The following is a 13678-nucleotide window of genomic DNA, read 5'->3' as shown; positions in this document are numbered from 1 at the left end:
TGATAAAGATCCCATTTTAAAGTTATACAAAGAACTGGTTTAAATTTATAATAATAAGAGATGATAAATGAAGAAATGCTTTAAGATAACAATGAATGGTATCAGGGAAAACTGGGAAGACTTAGATGAACTAATGCAGGGTGAAATTAGCAGAATGAGGAAAATAATTTGTACTATAGCAACAACATTTTGAAAACAAATAATTTTTGAAAGATTTAAGAATTCTGACCACTGCAGAGATTAGCCATGATTACAAAAGTGTGATGATGAAGATTGCCTTCCACCTCTTAACAAAGTGGTGATATACAGAATAAGATGCACATTTTTGGACATGACAAAAATGGGGTTTTGTTTAGCTCAACTACATAACTAATAAGGATATTGGTTTTCTTTTCCTTTTTTTAGTTTGGGTTGGAAGAAGAGAAAATAAATACTTGTGATTTTAAAAAAAATTAATGAAAAAAAAAAACAATTCAGTGCCCATTCTTGAACAAACTATTTTGTTCCAACAATACAATGCTTCACAATATAATACAACACAACAATCAATGCCATGCACAATGCAATCTACAATACTATATTTATTGATTAATGTTTGTAAAATACTGTTCTAGCCGTTGGAAGAGATAGAAAATTTAGAAAAAATAAGGTTCTAACCTCAGGAACCTTACAATCTAAACTGGAGCCTTGTCTTCATATAGACAGAACCTCTTTATCATTATTTTCTAATGTGTGGCAAATATTTGAAAGCATCAATTTGACATATCAATTGAAAATAATCAGCCAGGAAAGCACATTGAAATGGAAATCATGAGACTTGGATATTAGGAAAGCCTATCTGCCCTATCCAGAAAGTGATTTTTTGCTAGCTTTCAGAATAGTTTAATTTAAAGACTGCCTCTTTCTGCCATTCTGATATAGTATGCAAATCTGATAAGTAATTCTATGTGTTATGGATTTGCCTGTAATCTGTGTAGTTATTTATTCTATTTTATACCACAGTCAATTAATTCCCTCTTAGATCTTTTCTTTGAACAAGTGTAGCTACTCCTGAAAACTTTCATGGATGAATGAGATAGTTCCCTCATGGAAGAAGATCGATGGTTATGACTATGTGGGACTTTGGGGGGCAAGAAAGTCTGTTACTAATTTAGTTTTTTTGGGGGATACACAGAGATGGGTAGAGACACAACAAATCCTGCATAGACACAGTCACCAATTTTCACCTATCAAAGGATTATCATTTTAGTTCTGGCAACTTGCAGAAAGGGTTCTGAAATGAAAGTTTTAAAGAAAAGGGAGACAGAAAAGCATGTATGACACCATCCTTATCCATATTTTCCAACATCTTTCAAGGAGGGAAGAATATCTCATTACTTATTCTCCAGAATCAACATTAGTGATTTGTCAAGAGTTTGGATGCCTTTTAGAGTTTTCTTTTCTTTCTTTCTTTCTTTTTTTTTTTTTAACATTATCATAGCCATTGTTTATTATTCCTTTCCCCTCCTACTTTCTTTGCTCTATTTCCATTCATACAAGTTTTCCTATATTCTTTAATTCCTCATTTCTTACAGTTCAGTAGCATTCCATACATTAATATAGCATGATCTATCTAACCATTCTTTAGGAAATAAGTATCTCATTTGTGTCAAGTGTCAAAGCTATGGATATTCATATATATAAACACAATACATACATATATATATATAAAGCACATAAATATATGTATATATGGGACTTTTTTTTCTTTGACCTCTTTTGGTTATGTTTTTCATGAATTTAATTGACCTGTATGGAAATGTTTTACATGATTGCACATGTATAACCTAGAACAGATAGCTTTCCATCTCAGGAAATTGAGAGAGGAGGGAGGGAAAATAGAATTTGAAACTCAAAATGAAAAAAAGTAGCAATAAATGTCAAAAATTGTTTTTACATGTAATTGAGGGAAAATAAAGTATTAAAAAAGGATTTTAAACATTAAGACAGTAATCAAAACTGTTTTTTATTGACCAGTAAATTAAAATTGAAATTCATCTAAGTAATGCCAATGCAATAACATGAAAGGGAAAAATATCAGTGAAATTGATGTTGCTTAACTCAAATACTCAAGTTAGTTGAAATAAGCTTTCATTTGATAACTGCCATTGTATTAAGCAGACACAGAAGAAAAGGTACTTTTCTGGGATTATAATGTGAAAAAATAATAAAAACATAACTGGAGAGAACAACAATCTTGTTCTAATCTAGATATCCATCATTGGTTTTAAACAAGTTTCAACTTGTCATTTGCAATGGGATTTCTACCCTTGAATTTCTAAAATACCTTCCAATAATAACAAATCATTGACTAACAAATTCCATTATCTTCAATGTACAGATTGAGAAACTGAAGCACAAATAACTCTTGTGATTTAGGTGATAGTTCTAGCAGCTGTTATTTGTGTATTCATTTTGTATTTTATTTTATATGCTGAAAACTGGCACTGTTTATTGTTTGCCTTATCAAGGAGACCCTGTTATTCTTTAGCAAATATGTAACTACTCTGGTCCCTTCCATTTCCAAAGGTCTTTGAGTCAATTATAATAATCATGTATATGTGGATAAGTTTGATATTTTGAGGAAATTTTAAGAAATTAGATAGGAATCTATAGGATCTTGGATAAGTGATACAAGCCAGTTTGTAAATTAAATGAATTTCTCATTAAAGGTATCTTTCAAAATTGGACAAAGACACATGCATATTTAGTGTGTTCCTTACATGTATAAACTTTATCATGGTTAGGAATCCATTGCTCTTATAATCTTTTAAAAGTTCAGCTCTTCAGAACCAGGAGATCATTATACACTTCAACAACAATACTTCATGATGATCAATTCTGATGGACGTAGCTCTCTTCAACAGTGAGAGGATCCAAATCAGTTCCAATTGATCTATAATAAATAGGACCAGCTACACCTAGAGAAAGAACACTGGGAAATGAGTATGGACCACAACATAACATTTCCACTCTTTCTGTTAATATTTGCTTGAATTTTTGTTTTTTTCTTTTCAGGTTATTTTTATCTTCTTTCTAAATCCGATCTTTCCTGTGCAACAACATAACTGCATAAATATGTATGCATGTATTGTATTTAACATATACTTTAACATATTTAACATGTATGGGACTACCTGCCATCTAGGGGATGGGGTGGGGAGAAGGAGGGGAAAAGTTGGAATAGAAGGTTTTGAAAGGGTCAATGTTGAAAAATTACCCATGCATACGTTTTTAATATAAAAAGCTATAATAAAAGATAAAATTTTTAATAAGTCCAGCTCTTTCTGTTTATATTTAAGATAACTGACTTCTTTTATGAAAAATAGTAGTGCAATCATCTAAGGATTTGAGTAGAATACAAATGTCAAAGCTCCAACTTGCTCTGGAAATATTTTCAAGAGAACCATAACCCTATTCATTATACTCTTAGAAATAATTTACATTTATGTAGCACTATAAAGTTTGCAAAGCAATTTGCTTGCAACAACTATATGAAGCAGGAGGGGCAAATATTATCTCCATTTTAAAGAAAAAGAAACTGAGGTTCCAAAGGGTTCTCATGATCATTTTTCCATGAATACAGAAAAAGTTTGAGATAGAATATGAATTCATATCTCCTGATACTTATTGGAACTGCCAAGCTACTATGTCACAGTTAATTTTTCTTTTAAAAAATTCTCTTATATTTAATTCTTTACCTTCATATTCTTGATAATATTGCTACATATAACTATTACTTTTAATTTTAAAAAATATTTTCACTGGACAAAAAAAAAAACCCTGGAATTTTTAGAGTTATCTTACTTGAATTTAGAGAGAAGGGATGATGCCAATATTATATCTTGCATTGTCATAAATATTTTATATAATGTTTTCTCATTCATTATCTCTTTCAATTCTGACAACCCTATAAAAAAAGTTAAGGGAGGTCCAGACTATTATCCTTATTTTATAGATTTCAGATTTGTTAAATGTTTATCTAAAGATCAAACAACTAGTGAGTGACAAGCTTTAAATGAGATCTTCTGGCTCACAAGTGAATATTTTATCTAATAATAATATAATTTATGGTCCTGATAATTCCTTTTAATTAATTATATTGTACCAGTTGCTAGAAAAAAACTCAAAAACAAAAAGAGTAGTTTCTAGAGTATTAATTTGTTAGAGTATTATTTTACTATGTCCCGAGGAAAGAAAGCAGAGAGATAGCTATTGAATTTGGGTAAGAGTATGTCTTTGATGACTCAGTGAAAAATATTTTGATTGAGTGATGATTAAAAACTTTAATCAGGTTCAAAGAAGGATCCAGTAGCAAGGAAATAAGATAGACATTGGTGAGACTGGATGGATATGAGGTGTTTAAAAACTTTAGTTTCAAAAAGGAAAGGAAGAAGAGTGAGTGAAATGTAAGTTTCAGGACCATAGCAGATAGAGCCAGTTTAATGCTTTGCACATAGTGTTTAATAAATACTTGATGCATGGAATTAAATTGCAATAGTAGAACCTAGAAGGGATAATGAAATAAGATTGTGCTTTTTTCAGAATTAGTGTTACCTGGCCTTGCTAGCCAAGAAACTTGGATTCACTGCTGCTATGTTGAAGAAAATATGAGCTTGTGCTTTGCACAAATTATCATACACAGATACCACAATCTTGTGCTGTTGCTATTATCATCTATATTTTACAGACGAGATGGAGGCTCAGAAAAATGAGTTGGCTTAGCTATGACCTATGCTAAAGAGAGAATTGAATTCTGGGTCTCTGATTTCATTTCTAGCTACTCTATCTATTAAATCATATTACCTCTTTAATCATGCATTAGTTTAGCTCCTTTAGCTGTAAAACATAGATAATAATGCTTCTAATCCAATTCTTGAAATATGTTGTAATTATTTACTATTACTTTTAATTTTAAAAAATATTTTCACTGGACAAAAAAAAAACCCTGGAATTTTTAGAGTTATCTTACTTGAATTTAGAGAGAAGGGATGATGCCAATATTATATCTTGCATTGTCATAAATATTTTATATAATGTTTTCTCATTCATTATCTCTTTCAATTCTGACAACCCTATAAAAAAAGTTAAGGGAGGTCCAGACTATTATCCTTATTTTATAGATTTCAGATTTGTTAAATGTTTATCTAAAGATCAAACAACTAGTGAGTGACAAGCTTTAAATGAGATCTTCTGGCTCACAAGTGAATATTTTATCTAATAATAATATAATTTATGGTCCTGATAATTCCTTTTAATTAATTATATTGTACCAGTTGCTAGAAAAAAACTCAAAAACAAAAAGAGTAGTTTCTAGAGTATTAATTTGTTAGAGTATTATTTTACTATGTCCCGAGGAAAGAAAGCAGAGAGATAGCTATTGAATTTGGGTAAGAGTATGTCTTTGATGACTCAGTGAAAAATATTTTGATTGAGTGATGATTAAAAACTTTAATCAGGTTCAAAGAAGGATCCAGTAGCAAGGAAATAAGATAGACATTGGTGAGACTGGATGGATATGAGGTGTTTAAAAACTTTAGTTTCAAAAAGGAAAGGAAGAAGAGTGAGTGAAATGTAAGTTTCAGGACCATAGCAGATAGAGCCAGTTTAATGCTTTGCACATAGTGTTTAATAAATACTTGATGCATGGAATTAAATTGCAATAGTAGAACCTAGAAGGGATAATGAAATAAGATTGTGCTTTTTTCAGAATTGGTGTTACCTGGCCTTGCTAGCCAAGAAACCTGGATTCACTGCTGCTATGTTGAAGAAAATATGAGCTTGTGCTTTGCACAAATTATCATACACAGATACCACAATCTTGTGCTGTTGCTATTATCATCTATATTTTACAGAAGAGATGGAGGCTCAGAAAAATGAGTTGGCTTAGCTATGACCTATGCTAAAGAAAGAATTGAATTCTGGGTCTCTGATTTCATTTCTAGCTACTCTATCTATTAAATCATATTACCTCTTTAATCATGCATTAGTTTAGCTCCTTTAGCTGTAAAACATAGATAATAATGCTTCTAATCCAATTCTTGAAATATGTTGTAATTATTTACTATTACTCTTAAAGTGTTCTGAATTTCTTATGTAGAAAGATTTATGTTATTAGTTTTTATCTTTCATTTAGACGTTCTCTCTCCTGTGAATTTTCATAATATCTTGTCTGTTTTTTTATGTATTTATCATATTTATCATGGATTCTGCTATATCATAATTATTAATACTCCTAAGGTGAGATTATATATGTATATATGTAAACATACTCTGTGAACAGAGAATATTATATAAATATGAGCTTTAACTACATAAACATGAATTTATAGAAATAGAAAGGTAAATTTTGTGTCTTTAGAAATACATTTGAATCTTACATCTGATGCATACTGAGTACCTTTAGATTTAAACTCTTAGCTTCACTTGGCTAATCTGTAAAATAAATGTACTTTAAATAATGCTTTAAGCTTTCCTCAGAAATATGTGAAGTAAGCAATGCTCATGTGACTACATTGGTATAGGAGCCTCTTAATGAGGAAATTCTAGTCTAGCGGGAATTTTCAATGCAGCTCAGAACATGGTCTGGAACTTATAGTTTTGGAGAGTTGCCTGAACACTCTTTGAATCTCTTTCTGTTATATCATTTCGTCTTGATACCTAATCTAGGGAGAGAAAAATCAGAGAAAGAAAAATACATACCAATATCCCTAATTGATATAACACAGACATGTTAAAATGTTAGCAAATAGGCTATAACATCTTAGAAAGATTACATTCTTTGATTAGGTTGGGTTTATATAAAAAATATACAATTGGTGGGGCAGCTAGGTGGTGTAATGGATTGAGCACCAGCCTTGAAATCAGGAGGACCTGAGTTCAAATCTGGCCTCAGACACTAAACACTTCCTAGTGGTGTGACCCTGGGTAAGACAATTAACCCCAATTGCCTCAGCAAAAAAAAAAGAAAAGAAAAAATATATATACAATTGGTTCAACATAACAAAGACTATAGCTATAATGAACTATATCAATATTGCAAATAATAAAAACCACATGATTATGTCAAAAGATGATGAAAAAGTTTTTGACAAAATTCAAACATGTTTTAAAAAGTACTCTTTATGAAACATAAAAATAAATGGTCTTTTCTTAATATGGTAAAATATAAATTTATATAAAGCAAAGAATGAACATTATATGTAATAGAGAAAAGTTAGATATCTATTCAATCAAATTAGGGATAATCTGAAAGATAACTATTATCTCCACTACTATTTAACTCAGTCTTGAAAATAATAGTTATAGAAATCAACAAGAAAAAAAATGAGTAAATAAGTACAAAGAGGAAATAACATTATTATTATTGTTGTTGTTGCAAATAATGGTATAGTTAGATGGTATAGTTAAAATGCCCTATTCACAAAGATATAAAATAAATCTTCATGAATTATTAGCTTTTTTACATAGAACTAATGACATCCAGTAAGATGAGTTAGTAGGAGAAATTCCATTCAAAAAAATTATAGAAACTGTATTTGAGTGTGTTCTCCAAGATACATCCAAAGGCTAACTATAAAATATAGTTAAAATTATATGTAGTTTTAAGTGGAAATGTTACTATAATTAATAACTATAATAACTAATAAATGCTACATATTATAGTTTTAACTGTAATTAAAATTTTAACTACATAAACTATATAAAATTATAACTATAGTTTGAACTATATAAAACTAAAATATAAAATATAATTTAAATATGAATCATATTTATATCATTAAAATGAAAACAGATCTAAATAATTGGGAAAATATGAATTGCTCATGCATAGGTTGAGTAAATGTAATATAAATATTACAATGTTACCTAAATTACTTATTCACTGCTGTCTCAAATTTTCCAAAGTGCATTATATATAGCTAGAAAACAACTGAGTTCTGAAAATTCATGTGGAAGACCAAAAGTTCAACATATTAAAAGTAATAAAAAAAAAGTGGGAAGAATAAGAGTTTATCAAAACTGGCTTCAAATGATACTACAAAAGAATAATCATTCCAGGAACCAGGATGGCAGTGAAGAAGAGCAGCTGAGCTCTCCAACTATTTCCCTCTAAAATCTTTAAAATAATGCTCTAAATAGAATTCTAAAGTAAAAGAATCAACAAAAGTTGAGATTTTTTACTAGATAGACAGTGTAGGAGATCATACAAAGAAATCTGTGACACTATAAAGGACATTAGCCCAGAACGCACATGATAGCAAAGCCAGCTGTGCGCCTTGGAACAAGAAGGAGCAACAGCAACAGCAATAGCTCTAGGATCTCTCAAGTCAGAGATGGCCAGGGGATCTGACAACTGAACAGAAACACATTACAGAGAATTCCTATACAAACACTAGACATGGGACAAGGAATTATTTGGCAACTCCAATGCCATTTCTAGACCATAGATCCAGAGCAGAAAGGAGCAATTTCAGTCACAAGGGAGCAAGACCCCAAAGAGCAGTGACTATTTCTCTCCTCAGATCATGCCATTTTGGAAGCATCAAACATGTCTAAACTTCAGAACTTGCTTTGAAAACAGTAGTGTGAAAAAAAATTCCTAAAGTCTAGAACAATTTCCTATTCTATTCCTGCCAAACCTCTACCCTGAGAACAGAATTCAAGTTTAACATAAAGTCCAAAGTCAAGAAATAAGCAGGAAAAATGAGCAAACAACAAAAGAACCTGACTAAAAAAATAGAAAACAAAACAAAAAACATTATGGTGACAAGGAAGATAAAGTCTATTTCATTACAACTCTTAAATACAAAGCTGCACAGATTCTCAGTCCCCAAACCCACTCCTCTTTCTACTATCCATGCAACAAACCAAGTCTAACTGGAAACAATGTGGTATAGTAGATAGAAAGATGCACTTGAAGACATTTAAAACAAATTCTGCTTTAAGCAGAACTGTGTGGCAGAATCCATAGACAGTTTACAGATTAAATTATATTTAAAGAATTTACCATTGGACTGATTGAGGAAGAGGATTTACATGTCACTAGAAATTCATAAACAATTGAGACTTTTCCTCTGGCTTCTTAATCTTAAAATTCTAAATAAATTTTTACATCCCATGAGACAGATTTTTGTCAGGTGAGGTTAATATTAACAAAAATTCAGAGAAATAAAAGGAAATAAAAAATAGCCACAACATGGGGGAGACATCATGCAAACAAATCAGTTCAGGATAAATAGGAAGTCAATAGAGGAAAAGCACTAGAATTAAGAAGAACTGGAAAGACTTCCTATAAAAGAAGGAATTTTAATTGGGACTTAAAGGCAGCCAAGAAAGTCAGTAGGTGACACTGAGGAGAGAAAATATTTTGGGACTAGGAAATAGAGAAAATGCTAAAAAAAAAGAGATGGAGTGTCTTGTTCATTGAATAATCTGGAGGCCAGAGTTATTGGATCAAAAAATACCCACTGGAGAGTAAGGTATAAGAAGACTGGAATTGTAGGAGAGTTCTAGGGTATAAAGCATTTTGAATGTCAAAATAGCATTTTGTATTTGATCTTGCTGTAGTTTATTGAATGGGGGGGGGACGAGATGATCAGACTTGATTTTAGGAAAATCACTTTAGTGACTGAAGGAAGGATGGCTAGGAGTGGAGAGATGTGAGATAGGCCAATTTATCGTCAGGCTATTGCAACAATCCATGCATGAAGTGATAAGAATTTACACTAAGGGGGTGACAATGTCAGGGAAGAGAAAGGGCTATATTCAAGAGATTTTGCAAAGGTAAAATTGACAGATGGGGTAAATGTGGGATGACAGTGAAAAACCCAGGATTTCCATCAGTATAATATAATAGAAAGAATGGTAGATATGGACTCAGAAGACCTAAATTTAAGTCACAGCTTTGTTGGATTGAGTGTTTGACCTGGAATCCACAAGACCTGAGTTTTAATCCTGCCTCAGACATTTACTAGCTGTGTGATCTGAGGTAAATCACTTAATCTCTCTCTGCCTCAGTTTCTTCATCTGTAACACGGGGATAATAATAACACTTAATTTCCAGGGTTGTTATGAGGATCAAAAAAGATAATTTTGTAAAGTGCTTTGGAAACTTTAAACTAACTATTAGCTATCACTGTCGGGGTGGCTGTTGTCAAGTTACTTCCCCTTCTTAACTTCAATCACCAAAATGAAGAAATTGGATGAAATAATTTATAAGGTCCCTTCTGGTAATTTTCTGTATCTGGCATGATTTGATGTTTTTTTTTTTAATGGTTTCTTAAAGCTTTTTATTGGCCAACTTAATTATTAAGCGTTGTACTACTGTGGATACATACAACAGTTCTTAGGCAATGCCATAAAAGGGTTCTGGCCTTTAGACACCTAACTTTTTTGGAAGAGACCCAAGACCCAAGTCTATTATTGCCCATTTGCATAATGTGGCATAAAATCTCTAATGGATACCCCTGCAACCTGGACGGTTAATATTAGATTTTTAGACATTTTACTTTACTTGATTATTTTTATTTGTTACAAGGAGAGAAGTGGATGGCCACCGGAAAGTGACAGTGATGAAAAAATGATCATTATTTTAAATTTTTTAAAGAAGTTAATGCTTTTTTGTGTATATTTTAAGGAAGGAATTTAAGTCCTGTTTAGAACAAATCTCATTACTGTGTGATATGTAATTGGATTCTGGCACACACAGAGTACATTAGCTTGCTTACAACATCCCCATCTGGAGAAACTTGCTGCCAGGAGAGACATGAAAGGAAAAAAAAAGAAAGCAAGAAAAGTCTGTGAAGTATATTCATGGACATTCAGCTAACCATGAAGTGAATAAGAGAATCTTTGATTGGCTGTGAATGCATTTTCATCTCAATCCTTTTGAATTCTTTCCTAGTAGTTGGGGTCTTTTATTCCCAGTAATAGATGAGAGCAGTAGGCTTCTTGGTACTTTCTCCACTTTGAGGCCATGTGGCTTCAATTAATGGACCTTGATCTTTGGTCTTTGTTTTTGTTCTTTTCCATCCAAATTGAAGGTAACAGAGTTTCTGCCCTTATGAGTTTTGCAAGATCAGGACGGTGAGAGACAGGAATCCAGGAGTGAGTCCTAGACAGATTTTAAAATCAGTAAAGGTGGCTCTTTAAAAGTAAGAAGAAACTTCTAGGGTCAATTCCCTAGAATCCAGAGTGGAGGTTCATCCAACAGTTATGCAACATCTGAATATGGACTTGATGGGATCAAAGGTTTATAGAGACTAAATTTTGAGCCTTCCCAAGAAAGTCACTTCCAAACAAGAGATTGAGGTGGTAGAAGAGAAAATTTGTCACAAAGTGTTATGGGATATTTTCTGCTTGTATCTTCATTTTCCCCTAATAATGTAGTTAAGAAGTAGAGAACCTGGGGCAGCTAGGTGGTACAGTAGATAGAGCACCAGCCTTGAAGTTAGATGGATCTGAGTTCAAATCTCATCTCAGACACTTAACTTCTTGGCTGTGTGACTCTGGGCAAGTCACTTAACCCAATTGCCTCAGCAAGAAAAAAACAAAGAAGTGGGAATCTTTATAAAGAAGCAGGGGCCTTTATGATAATTGCAACAAAGAGAAAAATTCAAAAATTATTTAGGATATCTTAGAATCCTGAGGGACAGATGTAGCCTCCCTAGCATCTGGGCTAATAAGAAAGAAAACACTTTGCATAAATAAATAAATACTTAGGTAGAATTTTTGTAGAGGGCTGAAACTCTATAGGATTGATTTAAACAATTCAGTGGAATTGATAAGACAATGGTTATCTAGTTTAGCATGATGATTAATAGTTCTCTAGTTCAGTATGATTGAATTAATCTTACAAAAAATAATGGTTCCCTAGTGATATAATGATTGGCTTACTCTCAGTATGATGAATGGATTTAATTGTAATAGAGTATTTAAGAGGCCAGAGTCAGACTTAGAGGGGAACTGGAACAGACTTGGGGAAGACAGAGGACTGGAGGTTGGAGCACAAGCTCCCAGACTCAGGGACACTTCAAGATAGAGATCGCCATAGTGGTCCTCCTGCCTCCGCCACAGAAACCAAGACACAAACCGGAGGACCTCCAGAAAGCCAGCCCAAGCTTCAGGCAAGGAGACAAGACTGTGAAGAAGACAATAAAGATTTTTGGACTTTATCTTTGACTATTCTCATTGTGAAAACTGCTGAAACAAAGACTGGTCCAGAGATCTCTAGAAACCTAACCAGAACGCTACAAATTTTCTACTGAAAGATTTTACTGAATCATTTTTCTCACGTGCTAGAAAAAGCTTATTTAGCTATAATTGAATACACATCTAATTTCTTTTGTAGAATGTATAATAATGATCTGTGACTGATCTTATTATTGACCAAGCCATCTGACAAATGGAGGAGAAACACAATAAAAAAAGTAGCTACAATCTTCCTTTTGGAATTTTCATTCAGTCTTTTTTTTTTTTTGGGGGGGGGGGAGGGAAGGGCAGTGACTCCAATTAAGAATACTCTAGAACAATTATCTATAAACTTATATTTAATAATGCATTTTAAACTTTTTTGAAATTTAAAAAAAATTCTCAGTTAAATGCAAAATAAGAAAAGAAAAGAAAAAAAAACATTGCCAAGGACACAGCAGACCATAAAAGAAAATTCAATATAAAATGATAAATTTCCATTTCAAGAAAATCTATATAATAAATACTGCAATTATTTTCAAAGTTATTCAGAATTTCTTTGCTTCCATGCTGGTTTTCTTTTGTTCCCTGCTATGTACTTTTAAATTTATTTTCCCCTTCTGCTACACACCATAAAGAAAACTGAAAGTAAGTATGGATACATATATACAAACACATATATAAACATATACATATATACACTCATGTGTCTGTGTGTGTGTGTGTGAGTGAGTGAGTGTGTGTGTGTGTGTGTGTGTGCGTATGTGTGTATGACTGTGCTATGCTTATTTCTTCCTATCAACTGTTTCTTTGAAGGTAAGTAGCATCTTCTTTCATAAGTGCAAGTCTGTCCATGTTTCTCTAAATCAAATAGCTCACATTTCCTTTATCACAGCAATATTGCTTCCTAGATTCAAACAACATCTTCCTTCATAGGATCTTTGAATTTAATTTGGTTATTTATAATAGAATGACTTAGTTGCTCAAAGTTGTTCTTAAAACAATACTACTGTTACTGTAACTTAATATTCTCTTGATTCTGCTCATTTTATTCTTTTTTATTTCATAGAGGTCTCTCCATGCTTTTCCAAAATTATTGAGCTCATCATTTCTTTTCTTTTGGGCAAGGCAAATAGGGTTAAGTGACTTATCCAGGATCACACAGCTAGTAACTTTTAAATGTCTTAGGCTGGATTTGAACTCAGGTCCTCCTAACTCCAAGGCAGTATTCTATCTCTTGTGCCATCTAGTTGCTTTGATCTTATCATTTCTAATAGCAGAGTATTATTCTAACATGAATATGTACCCCGATTTGTTTAGCCATTCCCCAGTTGATGGAAAGCTTCACAATGGCCAATTCATTGCCATCATAGAACATGTAAGTTATTTTCCATTTTCCCTAATCATCTTGGGAAACAGATTTAATAGTGGTACTTCTGAGTCAAAA

The sequence above is a fragment of the Antechinus flavipes genome, chromosome 1 (genome assembly GCF_016432865.1).
Source record: "Antechinus flavipes isolate AdamAnt ecotype Samford, QLD, Australia chromosome 1, AdamAnt_v2, whole genome shotgun sequence".
Lineage (NCBI taxonomy): Eukaryota > Metazoa > Chordata > Mammalia > Dasyuromorphia > Dasyuridae > Antechinus > Antechinus flavipes.
This window is presented reverse-complemented; position numbering follows the sequence as displayed.